General features: G+C 41.7%; 1 protein-coding gene across 1 annotated transcript in view; it reads right to left on the bottom strand.

Annotated features, from left to right (window-relative positions):
- adarb2 (adenosine deaminase RNA specific B2 (inactive)) overlaps nucleotides 1-26893 on the bottom strand; it is a 137917-nt gene that overhangs the window by 88103 nt on the left and 22921 nt on the right. The gene's annotated exons all lie outside the window — the stretch shown is intronic.

Raw genomic sequence — 26893 nt, 5'->3', positions numbered from 1 at the left:
TTCCCTGCTGTCGGAAAATAAAGATGATTTACTTGAAGGGCTACCGGAGTTGTGTTCTGAAGGAGAGCTCTCCGGCGGAGCTAGGGGCACTGGCAGGGATTTCTCGCCAGTCCAGTGCAACGGTTCTGATTTAGCCCTAGGGGAGAAGCAGCTAAAGGCAGAATGTGAGAACTGACACTTAACATGACCAGGGGCATGATGCATCAGACAAGGAAGGTCGCAAGGTCCCATTGAAAGTCTATGCTGCTGTGTAGCATAAAGACTAATGTGCATGGTGTGTGTGTGAAGAGATAATAGAAGCTGACAATAGTGAGGTGCGTCCTCGTACTCGGGGACTGACAAGGACATGTGACAGCAACCGGGCCAGCTCAACTGTCAGCCCCACTCACCGAGAAGCCATACTGATGACAGCAGACAGCATCCAAACACCACCTCTCCAGAAGTGCCGCACACTCTTGTTTTCATACTTACTGCCACTTCTCGGAGCACCTAAAGTTGGATTGCTCTATATTTGAAAATCTCAGCTTTGCAGGACATTGGGGGGGTGGAAGAACCTTTCGAAATATGTCAGTTTTACTCATTTGCTAGCTTGCCCATTTAATATTAGTGTTACGCGAAGGAGACAACTTGACATGCGTTAAGAGTCAAAGAGTCAATCACAGATGGATGTAACGGAAAACATCCGGTCACTTTTCAAAATAAAATATTTTTCACCATTGACTAATAAATAAACCGGAAGTACTGTTGTGTAGCCCGCCACAGCGTGATCCAAAGTGGCCTGCGGCCCGGTACCAGTCCGCGGCCCAGTGGTTGGGGACCCCTGCCCTCACTCTCTTTGGCCTGCCCCCACCTATTGTTCACCTACACAACAAAGTCAAATTATAGCTCTGTGACAGAAGTAATTTCATTGAAGGCCTTTCCTTTTCCCTTCTACCAGTGCTGCCATCAGCAGTCTGTGTTCAACGGCGATGCAGTGTACTGTGTGTGCAATGCACGCTGGCTAGCTAGTGGGTATAATGGCTTTGCAGTGTGAGGCCAATATGTATCCCGACAGTCAGCAATTGTGCTCGAGGAAAGTGAATGCTGTGTGACATGTCACCAGAATTTTGGGTGACCAAATGCTCCGGGCAGGAGAGGGAAAAGAGAACAGCCCCTCACAACAAAACAGAAAACCGATGACTCCAGAGCTGACCTGTATATTTCAACCTTGATTAACTGTGTAATGGGGATCCAGCACTAGAGATCTCTAGTGACCAGGAGTAGGTGCACTGGTGATGAACCAAAGCTGCTACCCGTGTGAAAGGCAGCACCTTGTACCAGTATGACTTAAGTAGTGGAAATAAAATATTTCAATTCTAACTGCAACTCCTTTAAAGAGTGAAGTCAACCCCTCGATCAATATTTGCAATAATATGTTCTATGCGCCCTCACTGTTGAAACATGGCATTCTGATTAATATTTGTGTTTGTGGAATATGAGTTAAGCAGCAAAATGCACCCAATTTTATCCATCTCATGGGGCGGCCATTTTGTCACTTCTGTCAACTGAAAATGACATCACAGTTGCTCAGGGCTCAGGTAACGACCAATCACAGCTCAAATGTTTTCTGAAGCTGAGCCATGATTGGTCGTTATCTGAGTCCTGAGCAACTGTGATGTCATTTTCAGTCGACAACAAATGACAAAATGGCCGCCCCCTGAGATGGACAAAAACGGGCGGATTTTACTACTTTACTGCTGCTTTACCCCTCAAGGAACCATGATGAAAATTAATTTTAACCATAATTCTGTGAAACAAAATTCCGAAAGCGATAACTTTAACAGACTGTGTTTTTGATACGTTCCCATGTCAATATGGAGGGTAGGTGGAGTAGAACAGGCGTGACAACTGTTTACATATTACCCAATGCTAACACATACAGTACATAAGCTAATGCTTTAGCATACCATGCTAGCTTCATTGAAATGCTTGATACATTTATATGTAAACATAGGAAGCTGTTGCAGCTAAATTAAAAAGTCATTCTGTTCTCCTTGGAATCCCCGGGGCACAGAATTTAAAACGTTAATGAATCAAGAATTTCATTTTCTCCTGTGGCTGCATGCGGCAGAATGGTTTCGTTCATATCCAATGCTCCTTGCAGATAGAAAAAAATACGATTTAGCAGGCACTTTGTTATGATTACATTTTACCAATCTGATGGGATTGTTAACGAAAGGAAAGTCAGTCTGGGTTTTTTTTTTTTTTTTACACTTTCAGGCACTCAGCGGGGGGGGGGGTCTTCCAGCTGGGAGATGATATCGGCACTTACATGCATGCAGATACACACATTCAGAAACACACGCACACATGCGCCCACATCAACATAATCAAGTAATAAGAGTGGTAATCAAGGCTGGAATAACAGAGCGTTTTCAGGGGGATATCAGAGATGCAAGGCTAATTTTGCTACCCTCTCATGAAAGTCAGAAGGTTGCTGTGCTAATTAATGGAGCATGAATGTTGTCCTGAGGCCTACGCACACAGACGCACACAGACACACGCACACTCACAAGCACATATGCCGAGCGAGTCAGTTTGAGAAAAACTTCACACACAAAAGGAAACAACTTTATATGCAAGTGCAGTTGTGTTTGTGTGTGTTGGAAGAGTAATCAAGTGGCATGCAGCTGCACACTCAATCATACAAGCCCTGATTGGAGATTGGAGACAGGCAGACACACAAGTAGGCAAACACAACAAGCACACAATGACAAATTTCCTCTTTATGCTATGATCGTGTAGTTGTGTTGGCAGGAAGGGTCACCAGAGTGAATTTTATTCTGAAAGCAGGATCAAATAATGTTGACAGTTATTGTCAGAATAACCCAAATTGATTGATGGGGTTCTTTCACGAAATTCACCGTCATTAGTTGGGCCAAGTATTGTGTACCACTTACTTGACATTTTGCCCAATTCATACTTCTCTGACCGTTTTCATAACAAGAAGCAATGGTATCTTCCTATAGGTACATTGGGCTCGCTACATTAAGCAGGTTCACCTAAAGAAGTGAATTTATGTAGTACTGTGGATTCAGGGTGCAAAGGTGAATGTCAGTGGCTGGTGTGATAACGGATGCAACCTTGATTATACAGGACCTCACCTGGAACACCACCACCACTTACTGCATACAAATACACACAGCAAACACGCACGCACGCACGCGCACACACGGCTGTCCAATGCGAACTGCATAAAACAGGACAAATCGGAGGCTGGGAAATATACCAAAGCCAGATGGGAAGAGGCAGCGCATACACCTGTTCGAAATAACACAACCTGTCAGCAGACAAAAGCCTGCAGTGGCTGACACGATTCTCACCCTTGTTTTCCATCATCGGGCCCGTGCACACTGTCATCGTGAATCATTAAACTGAGCGCTAAACTGGGCTGACTTTGTGATGCCTCTCAGAATTACATGCTTTCTCGCAGCTATTTTAGCGGTGCATGAAAACTGGATAAAAAGGTAGCGCTCGGTCTGATATTTTTTCTATCAGCTTTGTGGGTATACAATAAAAGCAAACTCTTTTAAAACAGTGGCGTCTGCAAGAATCCTCCGGGGTAGGGTGCGAAGGGGGGTTTCCCTCTAGGAAAGGGACTCTGATGCCAACCCAGTTTCCAAATGACTGCACTCTTTAGCTGAATCCTGACCCAGAAGCATAATTCATTTTCACCGACATCATGTAACAGAAAATGAATCGGAAGCAGGAAAAATATTACTTATAAAAGTCATCAGCGGTCTGACAAGGGCACTAAATCTTAGCTTGCACTCAGGTGTGACTGCATTTTGTGAATCAGGTGTTAAATTTGGAATTAGCTGCTTGCTGGCTAACAACACATACATCACACTAATGCCGTTCTGTCACTGCCGCGCTCGCCCTTAATCAGGACGCATCTGTGTTCTGATGAGCCACCTCAGTTCACTGTGATACACACACGCAGACGCACGCGCACACACACGATCACTTCACATGTTTGTGGCCAGTTCGGTTGAGGATACATTTTGTGAATACTATGCACGTTTTTGTTGTGTCGATCCGAACAGAAGATTCAAAGTATGTATCACATCTCAGATTTTCTATCTTTATAAGAGACTATATTTGTAGTTTATATCTACAGCGTTCTCTTATTTAACAACTGCAGTGCTCAAAATATTAACTGCAAATTGAAGGGACTTGCAGACTGCCTTTCCCACAGCTTTCTTTACAATTGTGGATTGTCAATTGGGTGGTTTTATTCCGTTTGAATGTTGTATTAGATAACCGGAACCCTGTTAAAATATGTTATTAATATGCAAAACGTTGGCAGTTTTCCACTGCACAGTACCTACTTGCCTTTGTTAATGGCTGTTGGATTTCCACTTGAAAATAGTACAGCGGGCATATACTATAGGCAGCATATGGTCTCTCTTTATGGAGCTGGATTTTATTCGGAAGGAGACGGAGGGCTGCAAGAAAACAGGCTGCCTGCAGCACAGCGGAGACTGTATAACACTCAAGTGTTATGGCAGAGCAGGAACTTTAGCATGTGTTTATTTTTGGCGTGCTCTAGCTGACTCTCGTCAAATTTGCTCCACCAGGCACTTAGCAGCAGTGGTTCACAACAGCTAGATGAACTGATACTGGCTAGGCACACTTTGATAGGTACTAGAATTAGTCACTCACAGTACCCCCCTTTAGCTGAGGAAGAAAATGAAACCGATGTCGGCGGTAGAATGACGGCAGCATCCAAAAGAATTTGCATAACTGCCTCGCAACGTCAAGTATCAGTTGAACGACTTCAAATTATTCAGTGGGAAATCTCAAAACAGGAGGAAAGAAGTCCACAATACAAATACTGTATTAATATTAATCAAAATAAAAACATTTTAGTGGTGTTTAACCTAATTGAACCCATGGCAAAGTTAAACGTCTGAATGACATCAAGAGCATTTATTAATACATTTATTTTCTAAAGTGTCATTTAATGATCTTTATTAATAACTTCACTAATACCCAATTACTTGGGAAATTTTAGCCGGGGAGTTCTCGGTTTATTGTGGCATAGCACTGCTTTTCTCTAAATCACACTTCTCAACTCACTTTATCAATACAGAATTCCACAAGATGGTAGTAAAGCACTGCTTTTGTCTAACCGAAGCTCCTAAACAAAATTCAACATAGCTCCTTGGCACCAACATGCCACAAGGTGGCACCAATAAAGCGATACTTTGATTAATTTGGCCCTATTCACCATTTTTGTGTTAATTTCCCTGACCTGACTGTTTATTACATTTCATTCCTCATCGGCAGCATCGTCAGCAGGTAGCGTCACACTTGGCTATGGGACAGCTCCATCGGTGACCGGTTTGTCCCGGGGATTATCAGCTATCACCGACTGACTTTTCCGCCGAGGCCCGGCTCTCAGCTCATCTGCTCCTGAGCAGCGCTCCACTGCCCATCATAATTGAGGCCGATACCATTCCCCAATGGCTGCCATCTTTAAGCGCTCTCCCTCCCCCTTACCATCATCCCATCCCTCTGTCTCCCTCCATGGGTCTTATCAGTGCACAAAAATCCTCCCTGGACCGGGCAGGAGAAAACTACCTGACCTTTTTCATTTTCTGACTGACAACAAAAACAAAATGATGAATTATCGACTGCATAATTCTTTACACTCGCCAGTCATACATTTAGCTAGCCAGAGCTTTGGAAAATACTTTGCAAAGATAATTGGCTGACACTGCAAGGCAAGTATTTATTTTATGACGGGTGTTGTTTGCAGCGAGGAGCAATATTTTGTTCAATCTATTTAGCTAGACGTTAAACTGAATATTAGAAACACCTTTTCCGTTCTATCACAGTAAACATTTAAAGAAGAAATATGTTGTGAATCTGAGTCCAAAAGTATAGGCTTTACAAAAAGGCAAGCTCAAAAGTGACAACAGAAAATACAGTAATGATGTTCTGTCATGCGTCAAAGCACTACCTAAGCATCAAATTGGATTTTTGCGATATCACCATTGTAGACCTATACCCGCAATGATATTATTACAATATGCCGTAATACCCAGCATCATTATCCTCATCTCTTTTATCTAGCCAGGCTACAACTTTTTTTTGTTGTTTTCATTCAAACATAATTTCAGGTTTAAAGACAAATCTAAAGGGAAACCCATCCTTTGATACTAACATTCAACCCCCTTTAACTGAAATAAAAGTAATCTCCCACTGTCAGGGAGGCGGACAAAAGTGGGTTGATCTTTGAAAGGCACAGGTTGCAGGTTGACAGTGTTTTCCCTCATTTGATCAGCCAGTGTCAGACGGCAGCAGATAAGAAGGAGTAGGTGAACGCTCACTGTCTGTGTCTAATAAAACACATGGCCAAGTAACGTTTGACTCACCTACCACAGATTACATTTGCGTGTCAACAGATTTACTGACAATTGGATTATTACCTGTATGTCCTTCCCAAGGCCTGACATAGACTGAGAAAGACTGCGGATTGAACAGGTCAATTTATCCAGTTAAATTGATTTTAATCTAATTAATCTGGACCCATGCATGAAGTGATTCAAAGCACAGTCAAATAAGCTCATTCAGACACTTATTGTTGACCCAGTTTCTCAAAATGTAATTCAATGTCATTTTGCTGTCACGGGAATACAGCTTAGTCTCTTTGTAACAATACCCAGACTAAGTAATGATGTCCACTCCTCAAAACTAACAAAGCCGTTGCACTGAGCAAACTTCTAAAATGAGACATCTTCATCATCAGGCAGAAAAAAAGTCCACTCATAAATCCACGACTAGCGATATACTCTACTACTGAGGAAGCTGTCAGCTTTTGACATGGACAAGGATGGCATTTTATTATCTGCTCGCATTTCACCACAGAGGTGGAAATAGTTTTAGAAGGAGAAAAAGGGGGGAGGGTATTTTTGGGTTGAAGCAGACGGTGGGATGAACTTCCATGAGAATGCTTCGTTGCATCTCCGCACCATCGGTGTGCCAGTCTGTAGGCACTGGAGAAGACAAATTACCAGACAAATGACTGGAGAGTACTGCAAGCACCCCTTCCCAGCCTCCTCCAGATGGACATAATTAAACCATTAGCCAGCAAGTGGGGGCTGATGACTCCATCAGGACCCATTTTGGGCTTAAATAAACGATAGAAAATAAAGCTGCGTTCAAAATTGCAGCCCGCTTGTTCATGCGCCGTTTACCAGCAATGCGCTGTAAACCACCAAAAAGGAGGGCTGGCTGTTTTTCCATATTTATCAGATTTTTGTGTGTGTTTCTTTGACTACTGTGTACCCTCTGCACTTTAATTGTTAGATAACCAAACAAAATTGAATAATCAAACGCGAATCTGGTTCTTCTTTTTATGGTTATTATTATTACTATTTTGTTTGTACCAAGCATTCAGAAAGAATCCACAATTCTTCACTTTTTCTACATTTTGTTATGTAACTTATGTAACCTTATGCACAGCCTTCGCTCAATGCTTGGTTTGCAGCCCCTTTGACAGCAATTATACCCTTGAGTCTTGAGTATGAAGAAAATGATGCTGCTACAAGTTGGGCACACCTATTTTGGGGCAGTTTTGCAATTTTTTCTTTGCAGCACCTCTCAACCGCCATCAGTTTGGATGGCAAGCGTTGGTGTATAACCATTTTCAGATCTCTCCAGTGTTGTTTAGTTGGCTTCAAGTCTGGGCTCGAAGCTGGGCCACTTGAGGAAATTTACAAAGTTGTCCTAAAGCCGCTCATTGTCCTGCTTCAGACATTGTCCTGGTCTGAGCAGGTTTACATCCAAGTCACTGTACATTGCTGCATTTGAGTTTCCCTCCCTTTCTGCGTAGTCAACCAGTTCCTGCCATTGAAAAACATCCCCACAGCATGATGCCAAGACCATCATGTGTCACTGTAGGGATAGTATTGGCCAGGTGATGAGCGGTGTCTGGTTTCCTCCAAACATGACATCTGGCATTCACACCAAGAAGTTCAGTCTTTGTCTCATCAGACTAAAGATTTTTGTGTCTCATGGTCTGAAATTCATTCATGTACCTTTCTGCAAACTCCAGGTGGGCTGCCTATGCACCCTATACCTATTCCGTCTGGCCACTCTACCATACTGGCCTGAGCGGTGGATTGCTGCAGGGATGTTTCATTCTGGAAGATTGTCTTATTTCCCAAAAAAAAGGAATGTTGGAGCTCTGACAATGTGATCATCGGGTTCTTAGTACATCCCTGACTTTGGCCCTGGTGGTCAGCTCTAGAGAGTCCTGTTAGTTCCAAACTACTTTTTTTCTTTTTTTTTTTTTTTTTACAGAACGGACATATGATGTAGGTGACTGCATGCACTGGGACATTCAAAGCAGCAGAAATATTTCTTTACCCATCCCCAGATCTGTGTCTCGTAACCTTGTCTCAGGTCTACAGACAATATTTTTGACATGCTTAGTTTGTTTGTGCTCTGACATACACTTTCAAAAGTGGAACTTGTATACACAGATGCGTACCTTTTCAAATCATGTTCAATCAACTGAATTTACCATTTAAGCTGTAAGATGTTAAAGACGATCAGTGGAAACAGGTCGCATTTGAGCTCAATTGTAACCTCTGTGACAAAAAATGAATTCTGGATGCATATCCTTTCACAAAAGTATCAGTGCTCTTTGTACTGAAATGAAAATTACATTACCGGGTAATTTAAAAAAAAATTGATTCATATAGAACCTTTCATGGGACCGAAGAACATTTGAACATTGCAGCAATGAAGCAATGAAACAAACACAATGCCCAAAATTAACTGTCACTTAAAAACTTTAATTGAACTGTACTTAAATGTTATAAAAGTTTACAAATACCATTAAGATTTTTTTTTCTTTTTTGATTTCATAAGGAAAACAGGCTGTTGAAAAACAACCAAATCAAAGATCAAGTGACAGTGCTGAGCGTATTTGATTCCGGAAGATCCACTGTCGTTCTCTCGGCATCACTTCTTGGATCAAGAGGAAGCGGCTTGCTGGCAACACCACTGTAAGGTCTTAATCAGAGTTGATTTAAGATGAAATGTTCAGGGTTGAGCTCTGAAGAGACTCGCTGCCTCTAGGGTCTAGTTTGACTATCTTCACCTCAGCTGTCCCATATATTTCGGCAAGGACATCATTCATGCTATCATTCGCTGCGCCTGATACTCTAAGAGTCCCTCTGAGTACCACCACAAGTGCACCGCCAAGCAATCATGGCCAAAATGGCACTACATTTACTCCCTCTATCTGCTGCATTTACAACAAGTATTAGAAAAGAAATAAATATGACTTTCTGGCCATGTTTTACAACCGGCTAACTGAAGCAAAAGTACGATTATCCTGTTATGGCTGCAAAAAGACAGTTTTGTGTAAGCAGTGACCTGGGCTGTAGCACCATCATTTTCTATCCTTACCATCTGACTTCAGGGGCGCTACTCATACTTCACCAACTGTGAAAGGTACATGATCACACAGTGATGTCAGTCACAGGGATATATCAGCGCAGGTTTTCACCAACTGAGGATGAAATAATGGCGAATCATAAATTCCTTCTGATCAGAAGATGCCATATAAGTCATAAGTCAGTTACTGTTTGGTTGAAACCAAAACTGTCAAGTTGATCTGAAATATATCAAAACTACCTTATATACACATGCAAATCTATAAAATTATGTAGGTCTCGGTCCAGTTCTTTGAACTGCACCAGAATTTGTTTGTATGTATTCAAAACTGCATAAAAAGTCGTGACCAGCGTGGGATATGGCCCCTGGTCCGTTTAAAACGGACCAAACAGTGCAGGCGTGAATACACCCTAAAAAAATAATACACGTACAGTTAATACTTTGACAATTGCTGCACTAAGGTCTTGCACGACAGTGGTTCAAAATCCAAATGTTTGTGTGACTTTAGAGGCATATAGTCCTCCATAAATGTTGTTTATTTCCAGAATTGTGTAACCTCAGGCGCCTTCAAATGCAGTTTACCGACACTATAGAGTGCCAATACATCCTTTTCTCAGCTCCAGAAACTAACAATTTAACAGAGGGTGCTCCAGGGTCTCTTTCCTTAACTTTTTTTTTTTTTTGTGTGTGCCTCACCTCAATCTTTATCCCTTCTCTTCGTACCTCAAAACATATCCAGTGTTTCACTCCCTTTCTTGTCTCTGACAATGAAACACAGTGACACCAATCTCGGGGTCCCTCGGCGCCAACACACAGCTGTGTGGCTGTTCCACTTTTCTGCCATCCAACAGCCCGCCTGCTGACATTCCCTTCACTTAGTTCAACCGACAGCACTGATTTCCCTTTTCCTCCTTGTCATTTCCTTTAACCTGTCTACTCCTCCCTCACTGTTCTCTCCTCTTCTGTCATCCACTTTACAGGAGGTTGGCAGCGTCTAAGATAAGGGCCAAACAAATAGTTGACGTCCCTCTGAACATCTGCTCCATATTTGCTGCTCGTTCGCTCTACTGCTCCATTTTTAACGTTTGATTTCTCCTTCTGCGTCTGGGGAACAGTACCGTGAGCTGTGAGTATATGACATGCTAGAAGGCTTCCAAAGCGGCCTTGTTGAATTAAAAACATCAGCACATGCTGCTGAGAGCACCTTTAGATGACATGCAGAGCAGAAATACCCTCTCTTTAGGAAACGGAGCATACATACCTGTCAGGTAAAGCAAAGTGTTTACTGCTTTAACAGCTTATTTTGATACTTGGGGAAGGCCAATGTAGTGTCAGTTTAGTACATAGAGGGCAGGACTCCATTCTGCTTCAAATGCTAATGAGAACAGGGAAGCCTCATTGATGTTGTTGCGAAATTGCAGCAAGGAGGTTAGAGGTCAGAATCTAACATGGAACATCCTTGCTGCCGGGATTTAAAGTAGTGTGGAAGATGCTAGGATAAAATGACATAATGTGAACCTAATTAATATCCTGTCTAACACACGGAGGTGTTAAAGAGAGCCAATAACGCTTTCAGACAAGTCCACTTGAACATTTGTGCAAGGCCAATAGTTTTGCATTTATGTCATTTTTCAAGTTTTATGTCAAAGTGTAAAACAGAGGGTTCCTGTGCCCGGCATCTTGCATAACATTCAAGGTTACTTGTGGTGTAAGAATAATTCACAAGGCAGTAGAATGCATGCTAAGTGACCACCATGGGCTACTTCCTGCACGGTACACCCGGAACTGACACATATAAACAAACAACCATTCACTGTCACATTCACAACTGCGGACAATTTAGAGTCTTCCATGAACCTAATCCGCAAGTTTTTGCAATGTGGGTGGAAAGCAGGATTACCTGGAGAAAAGCCACGCAAACACATGTAGAACACGCTAACCCTCACAAAAGAAGGCTGGAAAAAGGCAGAGTTCAGCAATGTGTGCTTCCAGGCAGTTCAGCTGTTGCATTTGAGGTTGAGTGTTAATTATGACACAGTGACACAACAGCAAGTAGAAGCAGACTTTTAAAAGGCAACCGCAGGCATTGATCCAGATCACCCGCTCTGAGGCCAACCACCAGCGAGGCAGCGCGTGTGTGGGGGAGATTGTGTCTGTCATGTTCAAGCTGAGACCCAGCAAGAACACCCTTTAGTCTTCTCCCTCGATCGTCCTCCCAACCCTCTAATAATCACTGACACTCTCATCCCTCCCCTCCCCCATCTGATGTGCCGCAAAACTGCCAATTTGCCTCAAATCAGCCAGACATAATTCCGGCATCCTCCTTGTTTTCCTGGCCGTGGCTCTGACTTGCGCAAGAAACAACAGCGAAGAACAAAGGGGCTGGTAGACTTCACATCTAGATCTGGCTCAGCCTCTCTGCCTCCTCCCGTGTCAGAGAGAAGCAGTGTTTAGCGCAGTCAGCTAGCATCGCGCTGCCTCTATTGTTCTGTGTAATTGCACTCAATGGACCTTGTGAAGAAGACAAACTGCAGCTGGTCTTTCTTTATCTTTCGTGCAATCAGGAAACGCTCAGGAGAGTTGAAACGAACAACAAAACTTCCAATGATATGTAAAGGTGTGTTCCTCAAGAGTCACCAGTTATTTTCAAAAATACAGTCGAACGTCTAGTCGAATGAACCCGACGTCATACAGATTCGACCTAAAGCCTTTTGGGATCACATGCACATGATAGTTAACTTCTGAATATGGGACACTGGCCCCAGACATTTTCCCAACTATTGACTGTAATGGGACACCGACATGGCTGCCTGAGAATCATTCTTGTTTCCACCTGGGAATCATTCTTGTTTCCAATCTATCATCCAGTCTCGCTCACCCATCACACCATCTCTGTGCGTGACCCAACACTGCTCCACTCACCTCTTGATTCCCAACAGACTTTTTGACATTGAGGCAGCAAACTCTGGTTTCGATGACTAGGCAGCACCAGTGCATCAACATACTCATAGAAGTTGACAGAAGACCACTTGAAAGGCAGGTGGCATCCTCAAGATAATGACTTTTTAACAACTCAGGTGCACAGCAGATTAAATAGACTATGACCTCTGAAGAAAAAAAAAAAAAAAAACACCTTATGAGAACATCATGTTAACTTAAAGCTGACTCAATTGGTAAAACGTTATGGAAAAGAAAGGAAGCTTAACAACGTTTGGCATTTTTCCGGTTAAAAGGTAGTTTTAGGAAAAGGGCAGGATCAGTCATATATATATTCCTCACTCTTGTATTCGTAATTTATTGTTGGTCAGTTGCAATCTTTCAAATATTTATAAGTCATTTAGCAGAATAAGACAATGAAAATATAGTCAAATGCTGATGGCGTAGATCAGTTACCCAACTTATATTATGTCACTGGACTGTGTCATCGATTTGAAATCTACAGGCTACAGCAGTTTTATAAGCATATTTTTTTAGCAGCAATAACCAGCTAGTGGCAAGCTGGGAAAACAATAGTGGGGGGCCCACAATTGCACCATGTGGAATCAAACACCCAGTAGGATGAGGTCTGAGGTATTTCTGTGACATTAATTGTCAGAAGAGTGTTTTTTTTTCTTACTCAGTTATCATGCATTTGATTAGAACCTCATTGAATATCTTTTAGCTCTCTGTGTAAACAAACAACGATATTTAAGACGGACTGCATCTTTTGTCAATGTGTCAGATGATAAGAAACGTGAAAAATGTAACAACCTACAAACGCGCCACAATTTCAGTCCAATTAAAAAAAAAACTACTAATCAAGCCGCATGTACGTCTTTAACAACCACTCAGGTAAATCGTCTCAGCTGTCAGGTGTAAACAAGTCTCACAGTTGCACAGGAAGGAAAATCAATCGACATCTGTTCATTTATCTCAGGCAGGAAACCAAATTGAAAAATGGATTGCTTGACTGTGCGCGCTGCGAAAAAAAGATCGGCATTGTAATGAAGGAGTGATAAGTCTCAGCACCTGTTTAGCTCATGATAATGGGCACCGCTGCAGTTTCGCCAAGTGGGCAGCCAGGAATGGATCGGGTAGCCATCTTGGCAATGGATGGTTGCCAAGCAGGTGTGGATGACTGGAGGTTGGCTAGGAAGCTCAAGCTTAACAGATCCCAGGAAGACATCCGTAGTTTAGTCCTTCAGAACAATAATCGTAAATGTCCACTATATGCATAAAGGTATCGGGGCACTTGGCCATCAGAGCCACCAGTTTAAAATCTATAAAAGAACATGGAGTTAGTTCAACACCATTGCATCCATCCATGACCATCCAGTTTCTATACAGCTTATCTTGTTTGGGGGTCATGGTAGACAATCGAGCATTTCCCAGCTGGCATCTACACGGACGTCAGAAGTCATGATGCGCTCCGCAGTCTCTGCTATGATGTCGTGATCAATGTTCTTGCTGCCCTCAAGTCTCCTCTTGAATAAAATATGTCTCTCCAACAAGAAGTGAATACTGAAGACCCTCACTGTTTTCCCATTATTGCTGTTAGGAGGTCTCATTCTGACTGATGGGTTTAATGTGGCGGCATTTTGTTGGAAACCGACCACCCAAATGGTGGCTGGTCGCGTTTAATAAATTTGAGCTGAGTCTATCGTTGTAGTAAAGGAGGGACTGGCTCACAAGCTGTAACTTTCATCAGCGCCATATTCATTTGTATCAGCATCATGAGGTAAAATTACAAGTTAAATATCCATATTTTATGCACACATTTTACAAATTACATTTCCTCAACGGACTTCATTACAATGGGAAAAGATGTCATTAGACTCTCCAATACTATTTTTTTGCATAGAAACCAAATCATGTATCAGCTATAACAGAGCTATAACTTTTTTTTAGTACCATGCAACACATTACTTCATTTTTTTTTTTTGAACCAACAGTATAAATTTATTTAAGATATGTAATGTGGAGAGTGCTAGTATGCTCATTTAATTCTCCTCACTTTGATGCTTTTATGGAATTCCACAATTTTCCTTCCATGTAGTCATTATTATGATCCGCAGCTGTAACACTCTCGTTCCCCCACAGTGATCATTAAAGTTTCATGTTATTTTATCTTATCTGAACAGGTGACGTTAGTGTCTAAGTAAAGTGTCTCTTGTAAAGAGGTACATTTGTGCTCGGAGCAAACCAGTCTTCATTATAGGAGTCTAATGGGTGAGAATGAAAGACAATGGATCTATTCGCCATTCAGGGTTGTCTGGCACATTTCACAGCAGCCACACTAATGATAATGCACTCTCTATTTTAACAAAGAGTCACTCTATATTGCCTAATGCTCATTACATTGCACAGCCAACTATGTCTGTAGTAGATGGAGAATGCTTATCGGTTTATAAGTTATATATTTTTTTCATATTGATGGCATTCTTGTTTTCATTACTGCCTGCGGTACATTATTGAAAAGCGTTTGGTCATTAAGCTTATGGTATTATTGTATAGACTATTAAAGCTGCAAAAAAAACTGATGCATTTAAAACGAAATACAATGCAGTTAGTTGGCCGTTGGAAAATACATTTGCATTTTATCACCCTCCTCATATTAAATGCAGCTACTCTTAAAAACGGATTTTTCATTATTTTTGTTATTTTTATTTTAATGTTTTATATTCAGTCAGGGGGAAACTACCGTATATTAGTGTTCAATGCTCAGACTCGAAACACATAAGTCAACATATAACAAGGCTTATAACAACTACTCAGAAACCAACTGGTAAAAGGGGACATTTAAATAAAACATGACACTGCGTGCATGTGCGTGTGTGTGTCTTTGTTGCTGGAAGACAAATACTCCTTTGACCTTTGCATGAACCACCTGCCCCTGGTGCGTGATAACTCATGACCCGGTGGAATGATAGGTCATCCATCTCTCACTATGATGAGGATGAGTGTGATGATGAACACCCTCCCGTGCTGCTATTTAGATAGCCCTGAAGTCACAGCAATGACAAACTACCCGCACAGGGACCGGGCCTTGTTTATACGGTCGACCCATTCGACAGCAAACCGGGAGTGTATAAAGTCTAACTGCGCCATGGGCAGTTTAAAACAAACTCAGGGTCAACTTAGAACATGGGCCGGCTTCGCTGAGGCGGGGGCTGTACAGTTTGACAGCTAAAATTCCTACAGTAGCACAAAAACCAGAGCAGCGGTTTTAATCTATATCTATTCTGCGTTGCATTTAGGTATAAATAGAAATACGGTACAGCTGATGAAAAAAAAATGTAATTGGAACAACTTTTCAAGAATGGATTATTAGCTTGTTATGATCATCCCTAGTTTTAAGTGTGGAATACCCAGTCGTGATATTGACTGAAACAATCTGAAAACGTATTTGATAAAGTGCTTGGAGTTTTGTCTTCAAAACGACCTGTGCCAAAGGCTACCAAAGCTCATGTCTGATTACTGTTTACATTATTATTTGAAGTCTTTGTCTGCCATGTTGGTGCTTTAATCCTCAAACCGTCGGAAGAAATCCCGCCAGTTGGATCAGGTGCCAAGGAGATAATAGCAAGTGCAGCCCGGAGCTGTCGCCTCATTGACCTGTGGGCGGCTTCTCCATTGCAGCGTCGTTGCTGGGGAATGCAGACACCACACGCACGCGCGCTTCCAAATAAGTCACAACAACACGTATAGTACACGAGCGAGCAATTCACTGCTTATCCGACTGATGGCCTACTCAAATTAAAATAAAGCTTCATCACACTAATAGGAGTCAAGAACAAAGCGCTGGCTCTCCGCAGTCAGCGGGAATAGCGGAAGGATTACCGTTGCTGTCGTCGGTGCTATTATCATTAAACCCAGTACACTTTCTCCTCCAACACCCACACGCATACACACGCACACACGAGAGTTTGTTGCCTCAAGAACGAGACCATGCACCGCTAATCAGCCTTTCAACAAAAGAGTATCTTTCAAAATAAAAGAAGAAAATTTAATATGTTGGGTTAGCAATTTTCATGGCATGACACGGGAAAATATTGATGAATCAATTATTATTATTAGTGATCATTAAGAACCTATGTTGATGTGTGTATTTTAATTGGCCTCTCGTTTACATCACGAGTTATTTTATGTTGCCGATATAGCTTAGATAAATGGTGGCGTAATCAATTTGACAACATAGTAGCAACCAGCAAAGGACAGAACGATTATCACGGGGCAACTTTAAACTCAACAAAAAAGTTTGTGTTGTACATATTGTATGTACTGGTGGAAAATGAATGAAAAGCAGAAATTATTATCTCTTATTTTGTAGGTTACTTTTTATTTGAGCTCCGTTGTCACTTCCTGTGTGCTTATCAACTTCCACAAATGTGTGATCACTTACCTTGCCCTAATATTTTGCATCAGTGTCCAATTATCTTTCCCTCCCTTCTAATATCTTTGGTTGTTCTGTGTTTCACTGTCGGTTTGTGCCCAAAACGATGATTGTTATGGGCTGAAGTGTGGATAACTTCATCCCTTCAACTTTGATCACTCATTAATCTGCAATGACATGAAGATATGGTCATGAGAATTAGTAGACTTTATTTTATTTCACCTTGATTGTGCAGTTGAATTAAAAGCACAAAAAAAATTTATCATTCTTATACCTTCTGTCAAGTAGAAGGTATTACGTATTATTTTTCTTACGTGCATACGAGTTAAGCAAACTTTGTATTGTGGAATGCGTGCAGCGGTGCAGGTTGACAATTCTGCTCTTCAACCCAGAGACATAATTTACTCTTTGTCCTTTATGCAAGGAAACATTCATAGCCTCGAGTCCTTCACACCCTTCACCCATCATTGAAGGCTGCAGCCCCAAAGCACAGAAGGAAAAAGAGGGTGAGGGATTTAACCACCATACCAAAACCCATCCAAGCAAACCTGCCAAAGCACCATGTATGTACAAACAATTCAACTGAATTTGAAATGATGTATACTCAGGCCTTATCTGGCCCAAACCAAATACACTCTGAGCTATCAAAGGCAATGGATGGGTGATTGGAACTCTTAGTTTTTCGGCAAATGCAAACACATCCACTACGCTCTATCACTCCAAGCTGTACAAATCAAAACCGGGGTGGAAAGGAGAAAATAAACACCATGCTGTGTGACTGTTAAACTTCGAAAATAGGACTGTGTGCACAGCACAGATCGCCCGGAGGTTGATAAATATCCCACTTGGCCATCAGTACTAACTCAGAGGTGATAGGCTGAACAGAAGATGGAGGTAATGCAAGCAAGGATTTTTAATACCGTTTAAGGATTTGTAAGATAAGTGTGTCGGTCTCTCCTAGAAGGAGACCCTTGAGGATGCTGGAATCGATGGATGGGAAAGGATTTACTGTAAGGTGAGGAGAGGGAAAACTTATTTAGTGCTGGGATGTGAGCAGAATAATCAAACAATGGTCATTATCAATGGGCTAGTCTGCCATGAAGCAATTCCATCCGTCATGGATTTGAAAACTTAACATTTACTGAGGGAGCTCAAGACATACGATTCATTTGCATATTGAAGCACAAGAAGTCAAATGTCACTTGAGACTCTTCACGCTGAATACAATTAAAGTATTCCAGTAAGAATTAAGCTCACAGTGTTACAACCGTCATATAGGGACAATGGTTCAGTATATATTATCAACTCTTTCCCATCATCACGGGTGTTATGGTAAGTGACTGTTAAACGTAATGCTATAAATCTACTGTCAAGGGGAAAACACAACCTCTTCAATGGACAGCAGACAACAAGCACTTAGAGCTAGAATTTAATGAAAAAAACTTGCAAGGAGCTGGTTCAAATACTACAGTAGCTCAAAACTCTCCAGGCTTGGTCATGGAACAAATTAAGCTCGCAAGTCAGGGTACCACTATAAGCACCACTGATAAAAATCTCTTTTCGGACTTTGTTGAGGTGTGGGATTCTCTCTGACCACACGAGGGATCCCTAAAGAGAAGCCCTCTTGTAAAACACTGATCCTTATTAATGGAAATAGATGCAGTGAACACCGCAACCCCCTCAACCCCTCTCGGTCAGCAGTAAGAAGTGTCTATTCTTGGCTAAAGTCTCCTTCATTAACGTTATCGCAAACACGCACCCAGTCTGATGGGAAGGGTAGGGACAGTGTACAGTTAAGCTGCTTCATCCAATTTCATTATTCGGTAAGAGGTGGGGTATCAATGTTGTCTTTGCAGCGTCAGCACACCGGACAAGGGGGCTGTGCTGTCATGCGGCCAAGGCATGACATCACTGCTGATCAAACTCAACCAAAGGAGAATATGCATACAATAAATCAAACGGCAAACGGCAGGAGAACACACTTCCTGATTTGCAGTATTTTTGTGGCACAAAGCATTATTTCAAACACTCGTCCCTTTGCTATTTTCAGCTCATGAAATATGTTCGTTTTCACAGTAGCAGAGATCCCGCTGTGACGACATGCAAGCAAGCTGCGGGAGAACAATACAAATGTGTGTGATGAAATGGGAAACAAGAATGAAACGGGAGGAACGTGAAAGAGAGCGAAGGTGAGGATGAAAGTGTTGGGCTGTGGGCCGTCAAATGATCTGGCCCGTCTCCAGGCGTGATGACTCAGGGATGAAGGCACAGTTAGAGCTAATTAGGATCATAAACTGGAGAAATGTTTTGCCTTCTTAATACACGGGGCAGCACGGGCAGAGCCCTTAGACGTGCAAGCTTACAAGACGTGTCAGAAAGATCCCAGGACTGGTGTGACTAAAGATAAACTGCAAACTACGAGGTCTCCCCTTCAAGGTAATCGCTCTCGAGTATAGAACTGTGACCTCAGTTCTCTGCAGCCATTGAACTTTTTTTTTTTTTTTTTTTTTTACACATGCTTTTATATTCATATGCTCTGTGTCAGGTCATCAAGCAATGAGCGCAGTGATTGATGATGATATCGGTGAGAGCAGACTTGCTAGGGAGAGTCACAACCGGGGATGAGTCATGGATCTGTGAGTACAAACCAAACCAAACGCCAGAGACTTCATTGGAAGAGTCCGAGGTTGCCCAGGCCGAAGAAAAAAAAACAGATGAAAACCCAAAGCCGTGTTGATTGCGTTCTTCGATGATGAACCAACACGCCGACAAAGAAAACCTGCGCCATTTGCCTCATTCAGCGCACAAGAAGATGCGATGGACGTTTCAAGACAAACTCTTGGCTGTTCACCATGACAACGCACCTGTCACAGCGCTCTGACCATCTGACAGTTCCTGGACAAGAATAACATCACCGTGCTATAGCAACCCCCCTACTTACTGGATTTGGCGGCATGAGATTTTTTTTCCCCTATTTCTTAAGCTCCAACGTGTCATCAAAGTGACCCGTTTGGAAGACATGGACAGAATCAAGACGGTCGTGACGACAGCGCCGTGGAGGTTCCCAGAGGAATTCTTCCAATTGGACACTGAAACACTGTAAAAACAAATCTGGGTAAGGTGTAACAAGTAATGGGTTATGAGATAAATGGCGAATTATGTCAATTAGCCCAACTGTTATTTCACAATATTGATGGGTGGAAAGGCCCTCCATAAACCCAACTATTCCTATACAATGCAAATGTGAAAATACAAGTGGACAAAATAAACGATAAGGCCGTCACAGTGTACGGAAATATAAATTATTTTCAAAACCGACTCGCTCTTTGATCAATCTACTCATACTAATCATTTTACATTCAACTGCATGCAACACATATTCCCCGCAAAAGAGTCACAAAGTCATAGAGCAGGAAACAGCTACATTTTGTGAAAATCATGTTTTTTCCGACTAGCAGCGGAACCTCAAAATCTTTTGACAGTTGCTTAGAGGCGCCTTTCTCTTTTTCACTGTGGAACTATTACTGTCTCTGGCAGAGCATGCGTGCACATGCAGACACACATGCGCTCACGCACACTGATGGGCGGCAATAATGCTGCTGACTTGTTGTGCGACATCTCTGTTTATGAAGACTGACAGCTCACTGTGAACTACAACACACCGGCGCGCGTTGTACAAATGCCAGAGAAAGAATACACCCAGAAACATCACTTGCCACACGCGCGAAGACGACACGCGCCGATTTCCATTTCTTAAGCTGTGTTGCATATTCAGTATTGCGGTTGTCAAGCGCTCCCAACACATTGTTTGAAAATCAACTAAGAATAGATTGATGAAAAATAACCTTTTTCTTTCGGCTGTCGTCATAGCAACAAGTACAACAGGTTTAAAGGGATGTGAGTAATGCCCTTATGTCTCCAACTCGGCGAGTCATCAAACAAGACTATTAATCCAATGTCATCGTCTGCATGCTTTAAGTCGGCATCTGCGCCTCTGCTTATGTGATTCATTCTTCGCAACCTGACTGCGGCGTTTCACCATTTGCTGGAACAACTTGTTTTTTGTTGCCTGAACTTAAAGTTGATTTTCTGACTACCCCACTGTAAAAAGCCAAGAGGGACTATTACAAGATAATTACTAATTATGCTAATGTGTTTTGCCATTTCTTCTCCTTGGTCATTTTATCATCTGTCCTCAAGAGACCACAGTCAGTAGTAATAACCATTTTTCCCTCAGCTAAGCGCTCAGTCACTTAGAGGACACTGTGTCCTAAGCTGCAGAATTCTAACGCCGGGCCCCTTAATCAGGAAGCGTCTGTAAATTCACATGAGCACGCAGAAGGAGCGCAGTGCTGTTTGAATTGGCACTGACCTTCATTAACCTAATAAATGCCGGCGGTGTTTCTGTCGCAGCACTTAATGTGTTTATCAGCACAAACAAACAAATGTGACAAAAGTGTTTCAGGGTGGAAACAGGAGCTTCCCATCTGTGAAATGTATCCCCTCACCCACAAGCACCTTTTCCCCCCCCTCTTCTCCACAACACACAAGCTGCGTGACATTGGTCTCTCCTGGCACAAAACACAACCAGAAACAACGCAACCATGTTTTAATACCTACTCTAGGCCACATGTGTTTGTGTAAGCTGCTGGATGATGCAATTATGAAGCAAACAGCAAAGTGGCAAAGTGTATTAAAAACCGTACGCAGAGATGTAACTTCTGACAATTGAAAGCAAGAGTGGAAACGGGTGTAACGGGGAAGTTAATTAAAACGGAAGTCAAACCCAAAATTTTCTTACCAATAATATGTTCCATTAGTCTAAACACGGCATTCTGGTTAATATTGCGTTTGTGGGAAATGAGTTAAACTGCAAAATATATCCATTCTTAGCCATCTCAGGGGGCGGCCATTTTGCCACTTTCTGTCCACTGAAAATGACCTCACAGTTGCTCAGGTGGTAACGACCAAAAATGGCAGATCTGTATTCTGAAGCTGAGCCATGATTGGTCAGTCGATGGCAAGTGGTAAGGAGAACTAAAGCAAAATAAAAAATCTAAGTGCACAGTACATTTGCAAGGATTTTTAGTAGAGTAATGTAATAGTAGTACACAATGCCTTTCATCCAGGTAGACTCAGGTCAGTTCCTGGCCATTGACCGAAAACCATCAGTCGGTCTCAAGGCCGGATAAATTGAAAGCTGGATCAACAAGGACATCCAGTGTAAAAAATGAGCCACAAATATAATCAAAAGTTTAGACGCTCAAGTAGAAAAAAAACATGTTCATTTAAATCAGGGGTGGGCATTTCCGGCCCTCGGGTGCCGGTATCCTGCATGTTTTATATGTCTCCCTGGTGCAACCCACCTGATTCAAATAATCATGATCGTTATCCAGCTTCTGCAGACCTTGCTAATGGTTTCAGTTTGATTTTCACCGGTATAGTTTGGATTGGTCAACCCAGATCAGGCTGGTCTGTTGACCAACTAATAGATGCAAACTATACTATAGCAACAACAGTAACGTCTACCTCGCAAAAGCTTACCTAAAGGGTCTGTTGATTGTCCAACGATGGCAATGGAATAAGAAGAACACAATAAATAACAGATAATTTGCTGCCTTGGTCTTATTTGTCAAATTCCTTAGTGGCTTCCATCCTGTTGGTGTGACGTTTACACTCTTTACGTAGCTAACAGCTATTGTCATCCACCTACACACCCTGTTGTGGGAATACAAGATCAGGTTTTACTGTTCCAAACTATACTGTGGCAATTTGAACTGTTCCAACGGTCACAAGAGAAGGTTGGGATGATGCGACAGGTTGAATAAAAATAACCTTGTGAATGCTTGTTTTTTGCAGCAGCGTCATAACACACAAAGCCTCTTCCCCCTCACAGCTCTTGGGCTCATCACACTCCTATTTAGAGTATTGTAAGTGGAGTGCAGACATTTTCTCAATGAACTATCAGAGCCATGCTATCTGTCTTTACTCTTATCACAAATGACATGCCATGCTATTTATCGACTCAATCATTCAGTTCTCAGCAAGACACCATGTGTGAGGACCCACTTTTCCGCTTTCCCTATTCCTCCATGGTAACACTAATAATTTAACACTCGCAGTTTACCACTAAGTTTCCAGATAGATGACTGTTAACGTGTAACACTTAGGCACTCGTTTCCTGTTGGTTTGTTGCTAAAGAATGAGCAAACGTGGCAGGCCGTGACTGCCATGGATTCCGAGATGTTTAAACTGTCAAACCATTTGCCACAGAAGTCATGGTACGGATGAGAAAACTAGTCAGCTGTAGTAAAACAGGGCACAGGCAAATGAACCTGACAATGTACAATGATAAGGTGTAACAACTTGAAGACGGTCCCTCGTGGGACGGGAAGCGTTGTATTCCCCGGCATCTCACACTTTGCTGCCTACAACTCTTCTAAAGCTAAGCCATGTTTGATTCATCTTCAATGCCCGCCAAGGCGTACCTGAGTCTAATGCTTAACGTTAATCATGTGAGCGAGCAAGAGCCAGATTGAAATTTAAAGGAATGATATTAATATCCATTATTTATTTGCTTTGAGAAAAGGCATTTTGAATTAGAATAAACTGGAGTTCGACGAGCTTCCTGCAACAGATCAAGTGTTATTAGATTGCATTCATAATCCTGGACGCTGAATCTAAAAACTGGATTTTTCTCAGAATTCCAAAACGGTTAAGAGGCAAGGGTTACAATATCATTTTAATAGAACAATTTTGATTTTTTTTTTTTTAGCCCAATGGGTTGTATACCTTAGTAACTCGCCTCAACTCATGGCCCTGGCTATAGCCCCTCTTGAGAGAGCGATGACCCCGCCATACTCGCTCTGCTCTAGCCCACACCTGCCGTCCTCCACTCGACCCCTCTGCCGACCCTCACTCGGAGGCGGAGTGTAAACAATAATTGCGCCATGAATGATGTCCCCTCAAACGCACCGACTGCCGGCTGTGGCTCCCATCACCACCAACACCACCAACAGAGGCAGTTGCTGGTGATATTATGATCTACTGTACTGTACAAGGTGCAGGGTGATAAGTCTAGTTATAAAAGAATAATGTTCGTCCATAAATCTTTATGGTATGTTCGTTTAGTAGCAAAAAAACACATCATAGATAAAAGACAACAAATACATGGTCCATATGCCACAGATAAAAGGAGAGGGGGGTGGGGGGGCATGTCATACTGATGGAAAAGATTGACAGACGTGATTTGGCAGGCAGTCACCCTGGGTTGTCCTATAACAGGCGGCGCAGCACTTTTTACCCAGATGTTCCTGCATATCACCAGACTGTCATACATGTTATATTTGTGACAGAAATATGGCATAATCATTCCAGAGGGGCACACGCATAAATTCCAGCAGTGTGAGTAATTAACAGGCACATATACAGCACGTCAATAAATCGTTCTGGTAAAACACGGAAAACTGATGTGCAGCTTTCAGGGTCAGCAAATGTACGTCGAGCGAGGCGTGCATCTCTTGAGCTCCGCGCTGCCAGCAGCATTTTAACACCGAATGAATATTATAAACAAGTCGATTTTTCTTGGTTATGTACGGAAAAGTGGATACGGGCAACAATCGTGACCATAGCTCCACTTTTCAAAACCCGCAAACTCGCTGAAGAAAAGGAGTGAACAAGTGAACAGAGGCAGCAGGAGGTTATGAATCTGTTCCCAACCTCTTGAAATCACACTTACTGTAGGTTTATATGAACCCATCTACAAAATAATCTGCGGCCTTTTCAAAGGATTAAGCCTCAAATGTCATGCGGTAATCCTCAATCCTTTTTTTGCCTTAAGGTCCACAAATAAAAATTGTATGAAATCTCAAGATTATGATCGCTTGGTATTTTGTCTACAGACAGTAGGAAGCTGCTAAAACTAGATATAAAATGGGTGTATAAATAATAAAAACAAAAAAAAGATCAATCAGGTTTTACTCAATTTTTGGTCAAACTCAAAAAATATGTTGCACAGTCCTTTAATTTTGCCAGCCGAAGAACCAAAAGTCTTCCGAAGAAAAGGAGCCATACTGATTTTGCAACCTCCTGCAAGCTCTTGAGGAGTCAGCGGCTATCTGCACTTCGGAAAGACACACTTAATTTACAACGGATGCCTGAAGTGGACTCTAATGTCCCGTGTTATCAGAATGAATCAGCAGTGCTGATAAATTAGTCGTCGGAAAACACGCTATGAAGGCCCGTCAGCTAATGTGCACGCTTTGTGTGATATTCATATGCAATGCTTAATGTTCTGGAACCAATTCTGTCATTTCCATTATGTAAATACATTTGCCTCAGTGCTATATTTTAATATATTGTCTCCCTTGTCTCAATTACTTGGGCTATTAAAAAAGAGGTGACGGAAATGAGGTACAGTTATGTGTTTGCAGTTTGATGGCATGTACTGTTTATTAAAGCTCGTTACACATTTTGTTGCATTCGGATATGTCAACACACTCAATGCGCTCTTCCATTTGCCTCAAGGAGGAGGACTTCAGAATTGGGAAAGCATAACAAAAAGCAGGGTAGTGAATTACACTGCTGACAATGTAACTATCCACTGAAAGGATCATTTAAAAGTGGCAACAAATATTTGTATCTTTGTGAGTGCTCATGAGTTTGAACTAATTAGCCAACATCATTTTGTTAATTTGCGACTTTTTACAAGTGCTGACATTTTCAAATGTGTGACACTAAGTGACTAATGTTGAATACTCCCAGTTTCTCAAATTTCTTAAAATAGTCATTTTGACTTTTTTTCCCCTCCCCATTAAACCCGCAAGGTGGAAATGACTATTTATCCTATGGCTATGTAATTTCACATGCTACAAAATCCTGTGGGATTTTATGATTTTTGTTATAGGACGCTTTAAAGAAACAGGTTTAGTGATCATTAAAAATATTTTTCCCAAATAATGAAATGAATAAAAGACAATGGCCACTGTAGACAGAGACACATCAGGTTGCAAAGGTGATATTTAAAAATATCAAATTAAAAAAATTAAAAATTATATATAAAAGTTCAGTTTGTCCAGTATTTATTGACACACTGCCATCTACTATTAATTTCTTAATCAGCACACCTCACTTTTATTCCATAGGATAACTTTTTTTTTTTCCTCTTTACATGGGGTTGCTAATATACATCTATCATTTGGAACCCTTTAAGACTATAGTTAATGGGCATGTTAAACATTGAATAATTTTAATTGTTTTCAATCAATCTTTCTCTCGTTTATAAGCTTTTTTCTGACATTATGTTCACATGAATTAAATAGTGAATGCAAAGTCATTTTTTTGTACTCATTACAAATAGATGATGCAGCTGATTTAATATATACTGTGGGGGGGGGGGGGGGGGAATGCCATGCCAACCAATCACTGCTGCAAAGAAACTCATTTTTTTCTGTATATAACATCCGATTGTGACACAAACTGGCCAATGTCCATGCTTCGTTTTAACCCCCCCCCCCTTTCTTTTAATTGTTTAATCTTACAGGGGTCACTCAATTTTTTCGCCCCAGAGTTTACTATAAATTCATTTTTAATTTAAATTATTTGTACATGTTTTAAATTAGGATTATTCCCTAAATCTAAACTAATTTCGCAATACTGGAAACAAAGTGCATGTAATGTAACTAAGAGAAATGAGGACGTCAGTTCATTTATAACTGCATCAGACAGTACATTTAAGCAATTTGGACTCAAACAATAAAAGAGACAACTTGTCGTAACAATAAAAACACTTTGAAAGAGGAATTAAAACAATAAAAGCATCCATTGGCTCAGGTACGAAACTCGAACTTTGGAGTTAAAGAAAATAAACGCCGTCGAATTCCGCTGAGAGGTTTAGTCTACTCTGCCCTGACAACTATGAGCATGTTGTTATGTTTCTCCAATGTATTCGATTCCAACTTTAACCGACACAAGCAAGGATGCGGAGATGCTGAATCCGCACACTGTCACTCGGCTGCTGCGCTCGAATGCCTCTCCAAGGTGCGCACGACCTCAGTTTCTCCACCG

Source organism: Filicampus tigris, chromosome 21 (genome assembly GCF_054856515.1).
Source record: "Filicampus tigris isolate MCC_2025a chromosome 21, RoL_Ftig_1.0, whole genome shotgun sequence".
In the NCBI taxonomy this organism is placed as follows: Eukaryota; Metazoa; Chordata; class Actinopteri; order Syngnathiformes; family Syngnathidae; genus Filicampus; species Filicampus tigris.
This window is presented reverse-complemented; position numbering and strand designations above follow the sequence as displayed.